The 19,029-nt window shown below is 51.6% G+C and overlaps 1 protein-coding gene across 4 annotated transcripts in view; it reads left to right on the forward strand.

Annotated features, from left to right (window-relative positions):
* The window catches only part of PPP1R16A (protein phosphatase 1 regulatory subunit 16A), a 35,390-nt gene that overhangs the window by 10,340 nt on the left and 6,021 nt on the right, over positions 1 to 19,029 (forward strand). For 2 of the 4 annotated variants that reach the window (XM_072775591.1, XM_072775590.1), the window contains exons 2-3: positions 7,459 to 7,625; positions 16,335 to 16,526. The gene's annotated coding sequence lies outside the window, so the exon portion shown is untranslated. The remainder of the gene's footprint in view (positions 1 to 7,458; positions 7,626 to 16,334; positions 16,527 to 19,029) is intronic. The other 2 variants (XM_072775593.1, XM_072775589.1) reach the window with 1 other exon arrangement.

Below are 19,029 nucleotides of genomic sequence, written 5' to 3' on the forward strand. Positions count from 1 at the left end.
GCTCCGGCGCTGAGTCCCTGCAGCGGGGCGGCCCCTGCCGGCCGCCAGCTCCCATCTGACGGAGCTTCCCTTTCCTCCGTGTTCACGTCTGTGCCTGTCCATTGCTGGGCAGCACGTCACCCGAAAATACAGTGACTTGAGACAACAGCATTCATTATCTGGCAGCTGCCGTAGGTCAGGAGTTCAACAGTGGCTTAGCCGGTGGCCCTCGTTTAGGGATCAGGGTCTCCTGTGGTTGCAAACAGGATGGTCAGGCCTGCATTTTCTGGGGGCTCGATGGGGGCTGGAGGGCCTGCTCCGAAGCGGTGCCCTCCCCGGGCTATTGTCAGGAGCTCTCAGCCTGAGCCTCTCCCAGACTGCGTAGACGGTAGACCCGCTCATTTCCTCCAGCAGCAGAGATCCAGGACGTGGCAAGCAGGCGGCTGCATCGCCTTATGGTCTAATCTCATAAGTTATACATGACCATTTTGTTTGCTTGTTTTCTATTCATTCAGTTTCTGACATTTTTTGGTTTGTTTTCTGTTTGTTAGGAATAACTAAGTCCAACCCATAATGAAGGAAAAGTGGATTAGGCTTTATCTTTTTGAAGGGGGTGTGAAAGTATCCCGTACTTTGTATAATAATTTTGTGAATGATAATGAACATTTTACATTTTCTGATTGTTGGTGGTACAGAGATACACAGTTAATTTTAACATATTGTCCTTGTATTTCACAACCTTGCTAAATATATTCTAGTTCCCATATTGAAGGTTACTAAGGGTTTTATTTTTATTTTTTATTTTTTTAAAGATGTTATTTATTTATTCCTGAGAGAGACAGGGACACAGGCAGAGGGAGAGGCAGGGGACCTGGGATCCGGGACCCCAGGATCACACCCTGAGCCAAAGGCAGATGCTCAGCCACTGACCCACCCAGGTGTCCCTTTCGGAAAGTTTTTCACTGCAAATTTAATTTAATAGGTATATGGCTATTCTGGTTTTTTTTTTTTTTTTATTCTGTTTCTTCTTTAGTTCATTTTGATAATTTGTTTCATTCAGATAATTTGCCTATTTAAGTGAAATATGGCAATTTTTCTTTTATAAAGGGCCAAATGGTAAATTTTTTAAGCCAAGTGGTGTCTGTTGCAGCTACTCAACTATGTCATTGTAGCACAAAGCAGCCATAGACAATACATAAGCAAATGAGTACTGCTATGTTCTCATAAAACTTCAGTTATGGTAACAGTAACCAGATTTGGTCAGTGGACTCTCGTTCATTGCCCCTTGACCTAAAGTATTGAATTTAGTGTCATAAATTGTTCAGAACACTACTATTTTATCATTTTTTTGGTCTGTAAGGTCTGTACCCCCCTTTCTCAGTCATGATATTGGTAATTTTTGTCTTCTGTATATATATTTCTAAAGATCTATTTATTTATTTATGACACACACACACACACACACACACACACACACACACACACGCAGAGGCAGGCCCCCATGCAGGAAGCCCCATGTGGGACTTCATTCCGGGTCTCCAGGATCAGGCCCTGGGCTGAAGGTGGCGCCAAACCGCTGAGCCACCTGGGCTGCCTGTCTTCTATATATTTTTAAAAGATCGACTTGTTTATTTTAGAGAAAGCGTGTATCCATGAGCAGGGGTAGAGACAGAGGGGGAGCGAGAGACTCTGAGGCAGGCTCCCCGCTGAGTGTGGGACTCATGGTGGGGCTTGATCTTACAACCCAGAGATCATGACCTGAGTCGAAACCAGGAGCTGGACACTCAACTGAGCCACTCAGGCACCTGTCTTCTCCTTTCGTGATCATTTAGTAAAAGTTTATCAATTTTATTGAGATTTGTCAAAAGAACAGTTTTTTTTTTTAAGATTGTATTTATTTGAGAGACAGTGGGTGGCAGTGCTGGCATGCACATGAGTTGGGGAGAGGCAGAGGGAAAGGGAGAAACAGACTCCTCACTGAACATGGAGCCGGATGCAGGACTGGATCCCAGGACCCTGAGGTCATGACCTGAGCCACAGTCAGACACTCAACCACCGAGCCACCCAGGAGCCCTTGAAAGGAGCAGCTTTTCGTTTCAATATTTTCCTCTTTGTCTATTTTGTATTTCATTATTTTTTATTCTTATTAGTATTTTCTTTTACTTACTTGGGTTTAATTTTCATCTCTTTTTCTAGCTTCTTAAGTGAAAGCTTAGGTCCTTGATTTGACCTTCTTACTTAAGCAATCAAAGATAAACATGTCCTTCTAAGCACTGCTTTAACTGTATTTCACATTTTTTTTTTTTTTTTTTTTTTATTTATGATAGTCACAGAGAGAGAGTGAGGCAGAGACACAGGCAGAGGGAGAAGCAGGCTCCATGCACCGGGAGCCCGACGCGGGACTCGATCCCGGGTCTCCAGGATCGCGCCCTGGGCCAAAGGCAGGCGCCAAACCGCTGCGCCACCCAGGGATCCCTATTTCACATATTTTGATATGTATGTTTTCATTTTCATTCAGCTCAAAATATGTTCTAATTTCCATTTTTTTTTTTTAAAGATTTTATTTATTTATGATAGTCACAGAGAGAGAGAGAGAGAGGCAGAGACATAGGCAGAGGGAGAAGCAGGCTCCATGCACCGGGAGCCTGACGTGGGATTCGATCCCGCGTCTCCAGGATCGCGCCCTGGGCCAAAGGCAGGCGCCAAACCGCTGCGCCACCCAGGGATCCCTAATTTCCATTTTGATTTCTACCTTAGCCTGTAGGGTAAGCATACTTTTAAGCTTCTAAATATTTGGAGTTTTTCTAGATATATTTTTGTTATTGACTTCTAATTTAATTCCATTGTGGTTGGTGAACATACTCTGTTTTCATTTCTTTTTCTTTTTTTTCCTGTTTTCATTTCTTATAAAGTTACTGAATCTTGAATTATGTTCCAGCATATGGTCTACCCAAGTGAAATCAACTTTTTTTTCTCTTTGATAATGGAAAATTTCAAACATCCATACAAGTAGTTAGAATACAGTGTTCCCCACATACTCATCACCCAACTTCAACAATTGTCAACTCATACCAGTTTTGTTTCACCTATGTCTTTTTTTTTTTTTTTAAGATTTTATTTATTTAGGGGATCCCTGGGTGGCTCAGCAGTTTAGCGCCTGCCTTTGGCCCAGGGCGCGATCCTGGAGTCCCGGGATCGAGTCCCACGTCGGGCTCCCGGCATGGATCCTGCTTCTCCCTCCTCTCTCTCTCTCTCTCTCTCTCTCTCTATGTCTATTATAAAATAAATAAATAAGTCTTTAAAAAAATATTTTATTTGTCAGAGAGAGAGAGAAAGGGGCAGACAGAGGGAGAAAGGAGAAGCATACTCCTCACGGAGCAGAGAGCCTGATGCAGGGCTCGATCCGAGGACCCTGGGATCATGACCTGAGTTGAAGGCAGACACTTAGCTGACTGAGCCACCCAGGAGCCCCAACTGTATCTTTTATATTATTTTAAAGGAAATTTCAAATATATTATTTACTCTGTAAGTATTTTTGTATCTGTTTCTAGAAGGGATACTTTTTTTTAAGTTCTACCCTTAATATGGGGCTTGAACTCACAACCCTGAGATTAAGAGCCACAGGCTCTAACAACTGAGCCCCTAGAAGGAACTTACTTACTTACTTACTTATTTATTTACTTATGACACAGGGGAGAGAGGCAGAGACACAGGCAGAGGGAGAAGCAGGCTCCATACAGGAGCCTGACGTGGGATTCCATCCTGAGACTCAGGGTCACGCCCCGGGCCAACGGCAGATGCCAAACCGCTGAGCCACCCAGGGATCCCTAGAAGGAACACTTTAAAAACATATCACAATTCCTGAACAAATTAACTATAATTTCTTAATATAATTAGTGTTCAAATTTCTAGTTGTCTCATAAATGTCATTGTTCTGTATTTTATGATTCATTTGAATCTGGATCCAAAAAAGGTACATATCTCTTACCCTTTTAAACATACAGGTTCCCCAACCATTGTTTTTTTTTTCTTCCGCAGTTTATTTGTTGAAGAAACTTGGTGTCTTGTTTTTATAGTTTCCCATGTTATGGAACTTTCTGGTTGCACCTCTGTGATGCCATATGATGTGTTCTCTGTCCTCCATATTTCCAAAGACTGGTAGTTGAATCAAACTTTAATCAGATTCTATTTAGTTTTTATTGTTTAAAAAGACTACTTGATATAAGATGATTGTTCCTCCATTGTGTGGCACAATGTCCAGGTGTCTTTTCTTGTGATTAATAAAAATCTTACCACATCAGGTATTTGGTACAGTTTATACAGGAGAAGAGAACAGATGGTCACCTGATGGGAGCTGGGTGGGAGGAAATGTGAACGGTGCTGGGGACTAAGGAGCACACTTGCGGTGATGAAAACAAAACACAAAAACATCTCTCAAGAGGATTAAAAAGAAAGGTGACCCGTTCTCTCTTAGTTTACAGTTTTCAAAATAATGAGTTAGAATTCTCTGATGAGGGGGATCCCCGGGTGGCTCGGCAGTTTGGCACCTGCCTTCAGCCCAGGGCGCGATCCTGGGGACCCGGGATCGAGTCCTGCGTCAGGCTCCTTGCGTGGAGCCTGCTTCTCCCTCTGCCTGGGTCTCTGCCTCTCTCTGTGTCTCTCATGAATAAATAAATAAAATCTTTAAAAAACATTTAAAAAAGTGTTAAGTATGAGCTACTTACCTGTTACATCTCACAGGAAGCCTAGAACGGTCTTAGGGTGAAAGTACGAGCTTCCCTGCCAGTCACATGATTGTGGCAAACAGGCTGTTTAGGCAGCTTCCCTCTGCCTGCGGGATCTCCATCCTGCTTCAGCCCAGCCCGGCCTCCTGCGAGGGTAGGAGAGGTGCTGGAGCCTCCCGCCTCTTGTCACCTGTGTGCCTTTACTCTTTTCCCCCATAATTGTGATAAAATGTCCATAACATAAAATAGACAGGGCAGCTCCGGTGGTGCAGCGGTTTGGCGCTGCCTGCAGCCTGGGGCATGATCCTGGAGACCCGGGATCGAGTCCCACGTCGGGCTCCCTGCATGGAGCCTGCTTCTCCCTCTCCCTGTGTCTCTGCCTCTCTCTCTGTGTCTATGAATAAATAAATAAAATCTTTAAAAAAAAAAAACATAAAATAGACCATTGTAACCATTTTTAGGAACAATTCAGTATTGGGCAGCCTGTCAGTGTCCATTAGCAGAACCTCTCAACTACCTGAAACACCAAACTGTCCCCTTTAAACAATTCCCGCCCAGGCCCCGGCCCCGGACAACCTCCAGTCTGTGTGTGTCTGTGAATTTACCTGCTCTAGGTCCCTCTTGTGAGTGGAATCGCACACTGTGTGTCCTTTGATCGCACGCTGCGGCGTGGGGCAGAACTAACTTCCTACGGCTGAGTGTGGAGACCACATTTTGTTAATCTTTTCATTTGCCCGTGGACATTTGAGTTGTTCTGCTCTTTAGCTAGTGTGAATGATGTGAACATTGGTACGTGGCTCTCTGAGTCCTGTTTTCAGGACTGAAGTCGTCAGGATCCGTATCCTAACGCCGTCACCTTTCACCGCAAGGTTGGTAGAAGGCCGCGTCTACTCGGGGCCGCGGTTCCTCATCCTGCACTGCAAAACTGCAGAAGTTGGAGACGACCTCGGTCCTTCTGTTTGCAGAGCCAGGCGGACCACAGCTGTGCCTCCTCCTCTGAGTGGCCTGCACCCCTAGGGGAACGGGACTCCTGGCTGGCTTTCGGGTCTCAGGGACTGTGCTGCTTCATGTATTACCTGTCCCCTTTGTCGTGTCTTTGGGTTTTCCTGACCTGCATCGTTCCCTGGACACCTCCTCTGCCATCCTCTCTGTTCAGGGGCTCCCACCGCCCTTCCCTGCAACTTGCAGGGATTGGTGTACTCATGAATGCCTTCCTCTCTGACGCCCCTCACTGTGGGTACCTGGGTGCTCAGTTGGTCATTTGCACCCGCACATGTCTCGTTCTCAGGCTGTGTGGTCCGCGTCCCTTGTCTACATCCGCCCCCCGCTTTCCTCAGTGCTGTTCCGTGCCCAGGGTCATTGCTGGGGAGCACATTCTGAGTCCAAGCAGATCCAGGATTACAGTTTTGTGGTTTTGGCCTTGTACCAGACAGACCTCAATTTCCAAATCTACATGATGGGGTCCTGGCCTATTGGGGTAACTAGGCTGACACGCATAAATGGGACAGTGTGGGCTTTTCTTTCCTTTTTTTTTTTTTTTTTTTTTTTTTTTAGTGTGGACTTTTCTCTTCAGTTAGGGATGAGCCTCCTTTCAAATGGAGATGCCTCCAGCCTGGCTTTTCATGAGGGTGCCTAGGCCCCTGGCACCTTGCTGTTTATTAGCTTTATTTTGGAGCGGGATGGCAAAGGAAAAGAACATGGGGGAGGAGGCTGGGAGCCTCCTGATTTCTGGGGAGAGGCCGTCCCAGATTCCGGCCCCTTGGGGGCACTGCTGCTGGAGCCCACCTGTGGCCCGTGCCTTGTGTGGTCCACGCATTTGACTAGTGCCCGCGCGAGGCCCCGGGCCCTCACCCGCAGATCCCCTCACGGACCCATCACCTGGCAGTTGTAACTGAGCCAAGTGAGAGTGCATTTTTGTAGGTCAGAAACCAGGATAGCCTCGATTTCTGGCTCTATGGCTCTAGGGTAACGGGAGTCGTTGGAACACTGAGGCCCCCCGGGAAGGATGCGGCCCCCATGGGGTGTTAGGGAGGCGGCGGCTGGGCCCGGGTCGAGGGCCGGAGAGCTAGAGACGAGCTGGCCACGAGCCACCGCAGGTAGTGCTGCATCGTGTGGGCGCAGGGGAACGGAGTCGGGAATCTTTGTGGACCTGTCACGGTGGTGGCACTGCCCATGCAGGGCATGGCCTTTACCGGTGTGGCCAGGCCGGTTGGGTGTCCCACGGGGAGAGTGGGTTGGAGCCCGCACCTTGGGGCGGCCACACCCCTGCGTCTGCGTGTGGAAGTCGCGTGTGGATGTGCGCAGAGGAGACCTGCGTGGACACGGACACGCGCGGGTGGGTGGTTCCCACGTGGCCTTCGCGGTGTCCTTTTCTGCGCTTTCTGTGTTTGTATCAGTCCTCACCATAAAGGGCTTTCAAAGGGGACCCCGACACCCTGGGGAATTGCGTGGGAGCCTGTCCTTCCAGGCACTGGGCTCGCAGGACTGATGTGAGATCCAGCCTGGCCGGGTGGGGGGGCGGGTGTCTGGCCGGGTGGTGAGCAGGCCTGCTGGTGAAGCTCGGCCTCGCGGGGCCTTGGGTTCTGGTCCCAGGCTGCGGTTCAGAGATAAGCTGGAGCCCCGGCTGGAGCAGGCCGGCAGGCGGGAGGCTGTGGAAGGTGCAGACCTGGTGGGCACCAGGCCCGCGGTGCCGTGGGCCTCCCCACTCCTGCTCTCACCTGCTTCCCAGTTCTTAAACTCTCGTGTCTTCCCTCAGAGTCTTGCCACTGGCCCTCGCTTGGACTGGATGCTCCTTGCTGCCCACAAGATGGCACCTCGTGGGTGTGTTGACCATCTACCGCCCTTCCCTTGAGTGACTGCTACTTGTAGAAGACACGAATGGACGAATGGATGAGCAGGAGAGGCAGGCCTCCTGGAGCCGAGGTCTGCCCTGGTGACGGTTGTGGTGGCAGGGTCACTGAACCGTGGAGCCGGGTGGCCAGTGCCAGGGCCGTTCCCAGGGCGGGCACTCCCTTCTTGGGGATGCTCCTGGGAGTATGGTGTCTGGGAGGTGGAGGCTGGGCCCAGGGGAGTCGGAGGGACCGTAGGAGGTCCCAGGCAGTAGTGTAGGCAGGATTAGAGTCCAGTCCACCAAGGGGCTGCCCATAAGGGGTTCCTGAGACCCGATGGTAGGAGGCCGGCAGAAGGACAGAGGGACAGGCATACGGCACTGTGAGAGATCAGGGCATGGAGGAAGGACCCTTTGGAGTAGGAGGTCATTAACCCCATTCCTGTGTTGGCTGTGAGACACATGTGAACCTGGAATGACAGCTGTGAAACTGTGGATATGGCTCCTCTCCTGGGAGTCCTGTGCCACCCGGGCCGTGAGCAAGGATGATAATCCCTCTAGCCTCGTAGGGCTGGTCTCTGAAAGTGCGTTCTGATGCTGTGCCAAGTGGCAGTTATGTGACAGCTGATCCCTTCCATTCTGCTCCTGGAATGATCCTGGTGGTTCCCCACTGCCCATGAGGCCAGGTGCTTGGGAAGCCATTCATGCCCTTAATACTTGAGCAGTGTTTCCTGAAGGTTCAGGGAGCTGGACGTGGACACAGCACTGAGCCCACAGCACAGGTGGCCAGCTGCCCTGGGAGCGTCCTGTGTAGCCATGCCCCTGGAGCAGCTCAGTTCAGGACCCTGGCGCATCTCCCTCGGGGTCATGCCTGCAGTGGGGTGGCTAGTGGGGGACACGTATACCATGGGCAGTCTGGGGTGCTCCCAGTTGCTCTGCGCCTTACCCACCATGGGTCTCCACTGGCGGGGAGTGTACTAATATGAGTCTCTGCTGCCTGTGGGCCTGGGGCCCCTGTGTGGCAGCGTGTGGATGAGGTGAGGCAGTAGCAGACGGTCTTGGCCCGTTGCCGTGTTTGGTGGAAGGGTTCCTTTCGCTTTTTTGTAGTTCTTTCTAGATCACTTGCTAGTTATATATTGCCAATACCATTCCCTACACTAGGCCTTCCTTTTTCACTCCTTTTATTTTGAAACTCAGTTTTGAGGCCACTGTAGATTTTCCTACAGTTGTAAGAAATAGTTCAGAGAGACTGTCCTGTTGCACAAGTTGCCAGTCCCTTGAAGGCATCTAGGACCCTGACTTGCACACATTCCACTGACCTTTTCAAATTTTACCAGTTTTTTTTTTTTAAAGATTTTATTTATTTATCCATGAGAGACACACAGAGAGAGAGAGAGGCAGAGTCACAAGCAGAGTCACAGGCAGAGGGAGAAGCAGGCTCCATGCACCGGGAGCCTGACGTGGGATTCGATCCCGGGTCTCCAGGATCACACCCTGGGCCAAAGGCAGGCGCCAAACCGCTGCGCCACCCAGGGATCCCAGATTTTACCAGTTTTATGTGCATTTATTTCTGTGCAGTCTTGTTAACCGTGTAGATCTGTGTAACCATCAGAGTCAAAGTGAAAGAACAGCTCCATGACAAGGACTCTGTGCTGCCCTGTGCAGCCCTGGCCACCGCCTTCCTCTGCCCGCACGCCCCACCCCACAATCTTACCACATCAAGGATCTGTATAAGTGGAATCATGCAGCGGGTGGCTGTGAGGGAGGAGCCTAGGCCTCAAGAGCCATCCAGGCTGTGTGATCCATAGATGACCCTTTTCATCCCTGAAGAGTGCTCCATGATGTGGGTGGACCGGAGTTTGGTTAACTACTTGCCATTGAAGGCCTGGGCTATTTCCAGGTTGGGCCTCTTATGAATAAAGTTGCTGTGAAGTTCACGTACAAGTTTTTGTGTGGATGTAAATGTCCATTTCTGTGGGACAAATGCCTGAGAGTGCAGCTGCTGGGTCACGTGGTGAGCGCATGCTCAGTGGTTTTAGGATACTGCTGATCTGTTTTCCAGAGTGGCCGCACCGTTTTATGTGCCCACCAGTAACGTATGAGATCCCTGCCATTCTGATAGGTATGCAGTGATGCCTCACTGTGGGTTTTGGGTTTCTTTTTTTTAAGATTTTATTTATTTACTCATGAGAGACACACAGAGGCAGAGACACAAGCAGAGGGAGAAGCAGGCTCCATGTGGGGAGCCCGATGCAGGACTCGATCCCAGGACCCCAGGGTCACACTGTGGGCCAAAGGCAGACGCTCAACTGCTGAGTCCCCCGGGTGTCCCCCTCACTGTGGTCTTTTTTTTTTTTTTTTTTTAAGATTTATTTATTTATTTATTCAGAGAGAGCAAAAGAGAGGCAGAGACACAGGCAGAGAGAGAAGCAGGCTCCATGCAGGGAGCCCGATGTGGGACTCGATCCTGGGTCCCCGGCTGCAGGCGGCACTAAACCGCTGCGCCACTGGGGCTGCCCTCTCACTGTGGTTTTAATCTGCATTTTCCTAATGGCTGATGCTGTCAAAGATTTTCATGGGCTTGCTTGCTTTCTTTCTTTCTTTCTTTCTTTCTTTCTTTCTTTCTTTCCTTTCTTTTCTTCTCTCTTTCTCTTTCTTTTTCTTTTTGCTATTTGTATATCCTCTTCAGTAAAATGTCTGCTCACACCTTTTGCCCAATTTCTAATTGGATTGTTTGTTTTTTACTGCTGAGTTTTGAGTCCTTTATGTGAACCAGAGAGAAGTCCTTTTTGGCCTGTGATTTGCAGACGTGCTGTCCGGTCACTAGTTTGGCTTTTCACCCTCTTCACAGGGTCTTTTGTGGAGCAAAAGTTTTTTAAGTGTGGTGTGGTCAAGTTGTGATATGTGGACTGTGCTTTGGTGTCCAGTCTGTAGAATATGGCTTCACCTTTAACATTTAAATGTGCAGCACACCTGGGGTAGGGGTTAAGATGAGTTGTTTTTTCATGTGGCTATCCAAGTGACCCAGTCCCATTTATTGAAAAGGTTCTTTTTCTGCTGCTCTTCAGTGTCACAAATTGAGTGTCTTCCCTTAGTGGGTTTGTTTCTGGACTCTCCTCTGTTGCATTGGTTGCATTTGCCTCTAAGCCAATACCGGAGAGTTTTACCAATCTTTATATTAAGTTCTGTTACAGAGTAGCATGAGCATTTCACATTTGTTCATTTTTAACCTTGTCCTGACTGTTCTTGGCCTTTTGCATTTCACATAAAATGGAGAATGAGTTTTGTGAGTTCCAAATACAGCTACTGTGATTTTGTTTCTTCTTTTTTAAAATTTTTTTAAATTAATTAATTTATTTATGATAGTCACAGAGAGAGAGAGAGAGAGGGAGGCAGAGACACAGGCAGAGGAAGAAGCAGGCTCCATGCACCAGGAGCCCGATATGGGACTCGATCCCGGGTCTCCAGGATCGCGCTCCGGGCCAAAGGCAGGCGCTAAACCGCTGCACCACCCAGGGATCCCCAGCTACTATGATTTTGGTTGGGATTGTGTTGGACCTTCAAAGAGGGGAGAAATGACAGGCTGGCAGTTCTGAGCCTTGTGACCCACAAGCACGGTGCGTCCTGTTATTTTGTGGTTCTCTGTGTATGAGTCTTGTGCCTCTTTTGTTAGACTTATTCCTAGACATTGATGATTTTGGATACTATGTTACTATAAATGGCTTCGTAAAGCTTCATTGTCTAGTTGTTGCTGGCATTTGTAAATACAGTTATTCTTTTTTTTTTTTTTAAAGGTTACCTTTTTTTTTTATTTTTATTTTTATTTTTATTTATTTATGATAGTCACACAGAGAGAGAGAGAGAGAGGCAGAGACACAGGCAGAGGGAGAAGCAGGCTCCATGCACCGGGAGCCCGACGTGGGATTTGATCCTGGGCCTCCAGGATCGCGCCCTGGGCCAAAGGCAGGCGCTAAACCGCTGCGCCACCCAGGGATCCCTCTTTTTTTTTTTTTTTTAAAGATTTTATTTATGCATGAGAGACACAGAGACACAGGCAGAGGCAGAGGGAGAAGCAGGCTCCATGCAGGGAGCCTGACGTGAGACTCGATCCTGGGTCTCCAGGATCATGCCCCGGGCTGAAGGCGGCGCTAAACCGCTGAGCCACCCGGGCTGCCCAATACAGTTATTCTTTATGTTGACTTTGTATGTGCCAATATTGCTGTTTTAATTAGTCCTAGTGGCTTTTCTATAGGGTCTTTCAGGTTTTTTATCATACACAATGTCATTTGCAAATAATGAGTTTTTTGTACCCCTCCTATCCTCATTCCACTTAGTTTTTTCTCTTGCCTAGTTGCAGTGGCTAGAACCTTAGTACAGATATGAATAGAAGTAATGATAGCAAACGTTACTGTGTCATCCAGTATGATGTGTTTTATTTATTTATTTATTTATTTATTTATTTATTTATTTATTTATTTATTTATTGTTTTTTAAATTAGGTTAGAGTAATCACTGTGCTGATGGGAAGGACCCAGAGGCAGGAGAGAGCTCATGCTGGAAGACGGTCCTGGAGGGGTCCTGGGGCGTGCATCTGGGTCCTTGCAGTGGGATGAAGCTGGGGCGGGGGCTGCAGGTGGATGTCCTTGTCTCATGGCTTCTGTCTTCTCTTGAAACATGTCAGCAGCTGAGCATGAAAATAAGGGAGAAGAGGCAAGGAAGCTGTACGATTTCTGGAAGAATTCATGCCATTGAATGTGTGGGGTCTCCTCATTACATGGTCACCAAATGTGGGGTGACCCAGTCGGGTGCAGGCTGGCCCCACGGGTGGTGAAAGAATTCACCTGAGGCAGAACAAAGGAGAGAACTTTATTAAATCCATGGGCAGGACAGCACTCAGGACAGAGAGGGAGACTGCCAGGAGGTGGTGGTGGGGGCTGCCATCGAAGGGGGAAGGTATGGGAACGTGGGGAGACTGCGTCCAGGTGTCAGAGGCCCGCTGGTCAGCTAGGGCTTCTGGGTCTTTTGAGATGGGCCACCTGATGGGCCTGTCTGTGCTCAGCTAGGGGGCTGGGGGTCGCCGTGGGCCCTTCTGCCTTCCTCATGGTTCCATGGCGCAAGGTGTTGCCTTAAAGCGGCCTCTGCCGAATGGCCCTGCCCGTGTCTGAGGTGTGGACTTCAGCCTGCGGCTCTGCTGGTTCATTCAGAGCTGGGGCAGCGGTGCTAGACGGGCTGGGCTTGCCCCTGCACTCACGGAAGGGTGCGTGATGGTTGAGCACAGCTTGAAGCTGAAGGTGAGGCCGTGACAGCATGGGGTCGGCATCTGCAGGACGGAGCTGGGACCGCGCTGGGGTAGGTGACGGTCTGAGAGTGGGATGTTGGGTTGAAACGCCGGAGGGGACTTGAGGGGGGACAGGTACTGATGGCGACAGGCTCAAGGGCATAATTGGGGCAGAGGACGAGGTCATTGGCCGGAAGAAGGGGTCACGACTGAGGAGCAGAGAGCTGCAGGCTGGTCCTAAGAAATTGAGGCCACCGGGAAACAGACCTGGTGTGGCGACGGGGTGATGCCCGCAGCCAGGGCTGGTGGTGGGGGTTGGCTCAGCTCATGGCTTGTGTCAGCGAAGACTCCAGAGAGGAGTGGGGAAGGGGCCGCAGGCCACGGTGAGGAACGGGGGTGCCGGGTGCCCCCTTCCTGGCCAGGGGGCTGAGGTGGCTTCAGAGTTGGGGGATTTTTTAAAAAATATTTTATTTATTCATGAGAGAGAGAGAGAGAAACAGATGGAGGGAGGAGCAGGCTCCACGCAGGGAGCCCGATGTGGGACTCGATCCCTGGACCCCGGGGTTACACCCTGGGCTGAAGGCAGGTGCTAAACCACTGAACCACCCAGGTTGCCCAGAGTTAGAGGATTGAGCGCAGGGTCAGAAGCCCCCTCGATGCTGCTTCTCTGGTCAAGCCTGTCTCTTGGCTCCCTCCCAGCTCAGCCGAGGTTCTCTGGAAGTGGAGTCCACACCATGTCCGTCCACGGGGACTTCTGCTGAGCTCGTCTCCTTATCCTTCTCTTGTAAAAGACAAGACGGTTCCTCCTTTGAGAAGGATCACCCATGCAGTGGGAGGTCCACGGGCCGGGCAGTTGTCCCCACACGGTGTACCCGGTCCAAGGCCTTTTCCATTTCCCTAGAGCCCCAGGAGCATCCTCCAGGCTGGCACCCTTGGGCTTAATGCTCCAGCCTTGTGTGCCGTGCGGGCGCATGTCCTGCTGGTAATTATTGGGGACTGGAGTGTCTGACCATGTTTCCAGTGGGATCCGTGTCCTTTGTCCCAGGAGCCGTCTTCACTTCGCCCACGCTGCAAGGCCCCATCATGACTGCCCAGAGGACCACTTTGCCATGTGCATTACATGTGTTTTGTCCAGCTGACCATCTGTTTTCTGGTTTTGGAGGTTTTGGTTTGGTTTGTTTTCTTCTTCAGTGCAGATCTAGTGCAACCGTATTTATCAGTCTTTTCATATCTGGGTTTTGTGTCAAATTTAGAAAAGGCTTTCCCCTGTGCTGGGATTACACAGATAATTCTTCCCTTCTTTCTTATACTCCTGTGGCTTTATTTTTCCTTGCAGCTGTGTCTCTGATGAGTCTGGAATTGATTTTTTAAAAATATTTATTTATTTATTTAAGGGGGGGTGCAGAGGAAGAGTGGGGGAGAGAACCTCAAGCAGGCTCCCCGCCAGCACAGAGCTCTACGCGAGGCTTGATCCATGACCCTGAGATCATGACCTAGGCCAAAATCAAGAGTCGGATACTTAACCGACTGAGCCCCCCGGGCGCTCCCGGAATTGATTTTGGGGCGTGGAGACAGGGAGGTCCTGCTCTGTTTTTCCAGGTAGTTGGTTACCTGCCATCTGTAGCCATGCGTTGGAGCAGAGTTTCCCCGGTCACTGTGCACGGCCCTCCCCTGCTTCCCTGCAGTGGTCACGCTGGTCCTCCCGTCTGTATCTCTGCTGGCCCCTCACTCCTGGATGCTCTCTTCTGGGCTTCCTGGTGCCAGTTTGCCTGGACACTGTTCAGACCTGCTTCTGCGGGCCCTCCTTCCTCTGCCTCTCACTCCCTTGCCCTGCATCTGACAACCTGTCCCCTCCTCATCCTGTTCTTGACTTCTCCTGTCCATTCGTGGGCAAGTGTCAGGTTCCCCTTACCCCCAATCTGATCACATCAATCATTTGTCTGAAAGCTTCTGTGGCTCCCAAACCCTAGACAGCTGAGGATAGAAGATGCTCCAGGAGCTGAGCATGGCCCGTGCTGTTCCTCCCAGGTCGGCCCTGGCAGCCAATGGGAGTGCGCACACCTGCTCTTCTGAAACAGCACTTGCAGGCGCTGAGGAGAGCCTTACCTGGCGTGCCTCAGAAGCCAGCAGGAGCGACCCATCCACCTGCGTGTTCCCCATCCACCTGCCTCTGCACCCCACCGTGACTTTTGGTCTTTTTTGGTGTTTCTTGTGTTCTTATATACATTAAAATAAATATATGTTCTTATTTACTCCTTTTTTCCACAAAAGGCAGCATACCGTATGCAGACTTTATACCTTTTTTTTTTTTTTTACTGAACAAACACTATTTCTTTTTTTTCTAAAGATTTATTTATTTGGACCCCCGGGTGGCTCAGCAGTTGAGCATCTGCCTTTGGCTCAGGGTGTGATCCCAGGACCCTGGGATCGAGTCCCACGTCGGGCTCCCCGCAGGGAGCCTGCTTCTCCCTCTGCCTGTGTCTCTGCCTCTCTGTCTCTCTATCATGAATAAATAAATAAAATCTTAAAAAAAAAGATTTATTTATTCATGAAACACAGAGAGACAGAGACACAGGCAGAGGGAGAAGCAGGCTCCCTACGGGGAGCCCGACGTGGGACTCGATCCCGGGACTCCAGGATTGCGCCCTGGGCCAAAGGCAGGTGCCAAACCGCTGAGCCACCCAGAGATCCCCATGAATAAATAAATCTTAAAAAAAAAGATTTTTTTATTTATCTGAGAGAGAGAGCATGAGATGAGCAAGGCGAAGGGCAGAGGGAGAGGGAGAAGCAGACTCCACACTGAGCAGGGGTCCCGATGTGGGGCTTGATCCCACAACCCTGAGATCATGACCCGGGCTGAAATCAAGAGTCGGCTGCTGAACCGACTGAGGCCCCCGGGTGCCCTGGACAGACACCGTTTCTTAGTGACCGTTCCATGGTGGTGTATGGAAGGTCACGAACCCCTCGGGGTCTTGCTTGATTAGGCCCTTTGCTAACAGGTAGGTCATTTCCAGTGTTTCTGTCATAGAGGTTGCTAGAGCCTTGGCCTGCCGGCAGCCCGTACCATTGCTGCTGGGTGCTCTGGAGGGTGTCCCGGCGCTGGGTGCCCGTGGCCATGGCCCAGATCTGTTCGTCCCTTGGCCTGTGTACAGTGCCAGGTGCCACCTGCCATGCCACCAGCTCCCCACACTGCAGCTGTCCGGGCGCCCTGTGACCACGGCCTCCTGCCCACGGCCCCGGCCTGAGCACGGCCGACCTCCCTACGCAGCGACGCGCACCCTGCTGCTCTGCCAGCCCAGTCCCCAGCCCTGGCCTGCCGTGGGGCAGAGGAGAGCAAGCGCCCAGTGGCCCGGCCGCCCTTCACAACCTGGTGCGGCCGTGGTAGGGTCTCCGGGCATCAGGTCCTGACTGCGTGGTGTGGGTCGTAGGGCACCTCGGGCCTGCGCTTGTCCACTCCTTAGCGTCACTGCGCCAGGCCGGGGCCCCCCAGCCCTTTACACACTCTGACCAAAGGCTCCTCTTGCAGGTGCCGGCACGTGGTTGAGGAGATGGACGGGGCGTGTGCCCTCAACACGCTTGGCCTCTAGTGAAAGAGACAGGCCGGGACAAATAGTGCTGTGTCTGGTGTCCAACCTCCGCCGGCTCGGGAAGCTGCTGGAGGCGCCTGTGGCCTGTGCCCGTGAGGGAGTGGGCCGTGGTGGCATGGGAGTCTTCCAAGGTGAGCCAGTCTGCGGGAAGGGCGAGCACGAGGGGTGGGGCCTGGCTCGGCCCGGAATGGGGGCATCATGCTGTGTCTGCACCGACGGACAAACCGGGACTGCGTCGGCCCCGTGCCAGGGTTTCCCGGGCACCGTCCCGGCACCTTCCTTGTTACTCTGTACAATGGGAACATGTACTTTCCCAGAGCGAGAGGCGTCTAGGGTTTTCCCATTTTTTGCTCTTGTACATAATGCCACAAATAAAACCGGCTCTTTGATTGCAAGTCACAGGAATCCCCCCCCAGGAAGCCAAGCAGAGCTTCACATGTGGGGGGTGGGCAGCCCGAGCTCCCCCAGCCTCCAGCCTCCATCTCTTCCCTCCGCACAAGGCCATGGGTGAGTAAAGTGACACTCACTGCCCCTCGCAGGCCTAGATTCTCGTTACACCGTCGCTCACCTTCACACGGTGCTGATGTGGGCATGAGGTGGACCGGCTAACAGAGGACTTTGTTTTTTGTTGTTGTTGTTGTTTTGTTTTGTTGAATTTTTTATTTTTATTATTTTTTTATTTTTATTTTTTTTTATTTTTTATTTTTATTTATTTTTTTTTTTAATTTTTATTTATTTATGATAGTCATACAGAGAGAGAGAGAGAGAGAGAGAGGCAGAGAGATAGGCAGAGGGAGAAGCAGGCTCCATGCATCGGGAGCCTGACGTGGGATTCGATCCCAGGTCTCCAGGATCGCGCCCTGGGCCAAAGGCAGGCGCCAAACCGCTGCGCCACCCAGGGATCCCTATTTTTTATTTTTTTAATATAAATTTATTTTTTATTGGTGTTCAATTTGCCAACATATAGCATAACACTTGCTCATCCCGTCAAGTGCCCACCCCAGTGCCCGTCACCCAGTCACCCCCACCCCCCGGCCTCCTCCCCTTCCACCACCCCTAGTTGTTTCCCAGAGTTAGGAGTCTCTTATGTTCTGTCTAACAGAGGACTTCGGATGGAGGCGTGGGCACAGTGTCCCTGTGGAGCAGACGGGGATCATGACCGGGATGTGCTGGGGAGGTGGTGACAGTGGATGTTCGGGGCCGCTGAGCACCCGGGCCAGCGTGGACCTGTTCGCGCTGGGCTGGGGTCCGGGTCCTGGGCCTCCCGTCCCAGAAGCCAGGGGTCCCGGCACGCTCCCAGCAGTGTGTGGTGTGCGCTGAGAGGCTTGGGGGGCAGTGGCCATTGTCTTTGCAGGTGGCTCCTCCCATCTCGGTCCCACGCTCTTGTGCCACTTACCTGGGCACGGAGCTGAGACTTGGATGCCATCGCCTAGATTCTCTCTGTTTGACATTCCAGCGAGACTTAGGGGGCATTTGTGGACAAGGTGGGAGAGGTCCTGCTTGCCTCCCTCGCCATCCCCCCTGCAGCCTGGGTTGGTGTGCTGGCCATTTTGTGGGACTCCCCTAAGCCATCTTGGCCTTGGTGGCCCCGTTGAGGGTCGGCTCTTTCACTTCCTGTGGGCTGTTCCTGGACTGGCTGGGAGGAGGCGGCTGAGGGGGTCTAGAGGCCGTCAGGCAGGTCCCGGGGGCTGGGGCCCAGAAGTCTTGGGCTGAGCCTGGAGGGGCCAGGCATTGGGCGCTGTGTCACCCCCTGATAGAGACTGTCCTGAGATGGGGTGCCCACTGTAGTGTTTCTTCCTTAGGGTCACCTTGGGCTCAGAGAAGATAGCAGCCCAAGGACCTGCCCAAAGTGACGGGGAGACTACCCTCGGGCATCTTCCAGCAAGGGGTGCTGCTAAAGAGGCCCAGAGCAGACCCAGGGTGTCAGGGCTGGGCCCACCAGAGTCAGAGGCTGAGGACCCCTGGAAGCTGCCACAACCCAAACCAGGGGACCTCCTGGTTCTTCCCACTGTGGCTGGGTTGGTGGGGGAGATGCTGAGGCTCTTGGTCCTGCCTCGTGACGAAGGTTCATGGATGGCCTTCAGGATGAGTAAACCAAAAGACGTGTATTCAGTTCAAAACCTGCGTGCTCTTTTCGGTGGTTCTCCGTCGGACGTGGTATCAGAACCCCTTAATCTGTAAAGTCACGGGCTGGATGATGCCCCCTAAATCTGGCTAAACACAGCCAGGAGTTGGCTTTGGTCCTGGTGCCCGTCTTCAGGAAGCGAAACGGTCCCTACGACCCTGTGAGCCCACTCTCCAGGGAGCCCTGGCCTATGGGGGGGGCTCCTTCCTTGTGGGGGGGACTTCTCCTGTGGGTCCCCCCCCCATGGCTCAAGACTGAGTGTGTGCCTTGCTCCTTGCTTATGATCCCTTGGAGTGGGTTATTCGGGTCGGCTTCCCGGGAACGTCACGCCCTGTAGCGCGCGTGTGGAGCCTCTCCTCCTGGGGGGCTGGGAGTGGCTGGGAGGGAAGGGGAGTCCTGCAGAGGCGCTCAGGCTCTGGTGTAGGGTGCAGAGCCCTCCGGGCAGCCCCGGGAGGGCCCAAGGCCAGGGTGACCCTGTGCCCACCGGCCTGGGGGCAGACGGTCAGGGA

This window comes from Canis lupus, chromosome 14 (genome assembly GCF_048164855.1).
Source record: "Canis lupus baileyi chromosome 14, mCanLup2.hap1, whole genome shotgun sequence".
NCBI classification, from domain to species: domain Eukaryota; kingdom Metazoa; phylum Chordata; class Mammalia; order Carnivora; family Canidae; genus Canis; species Canis lupus.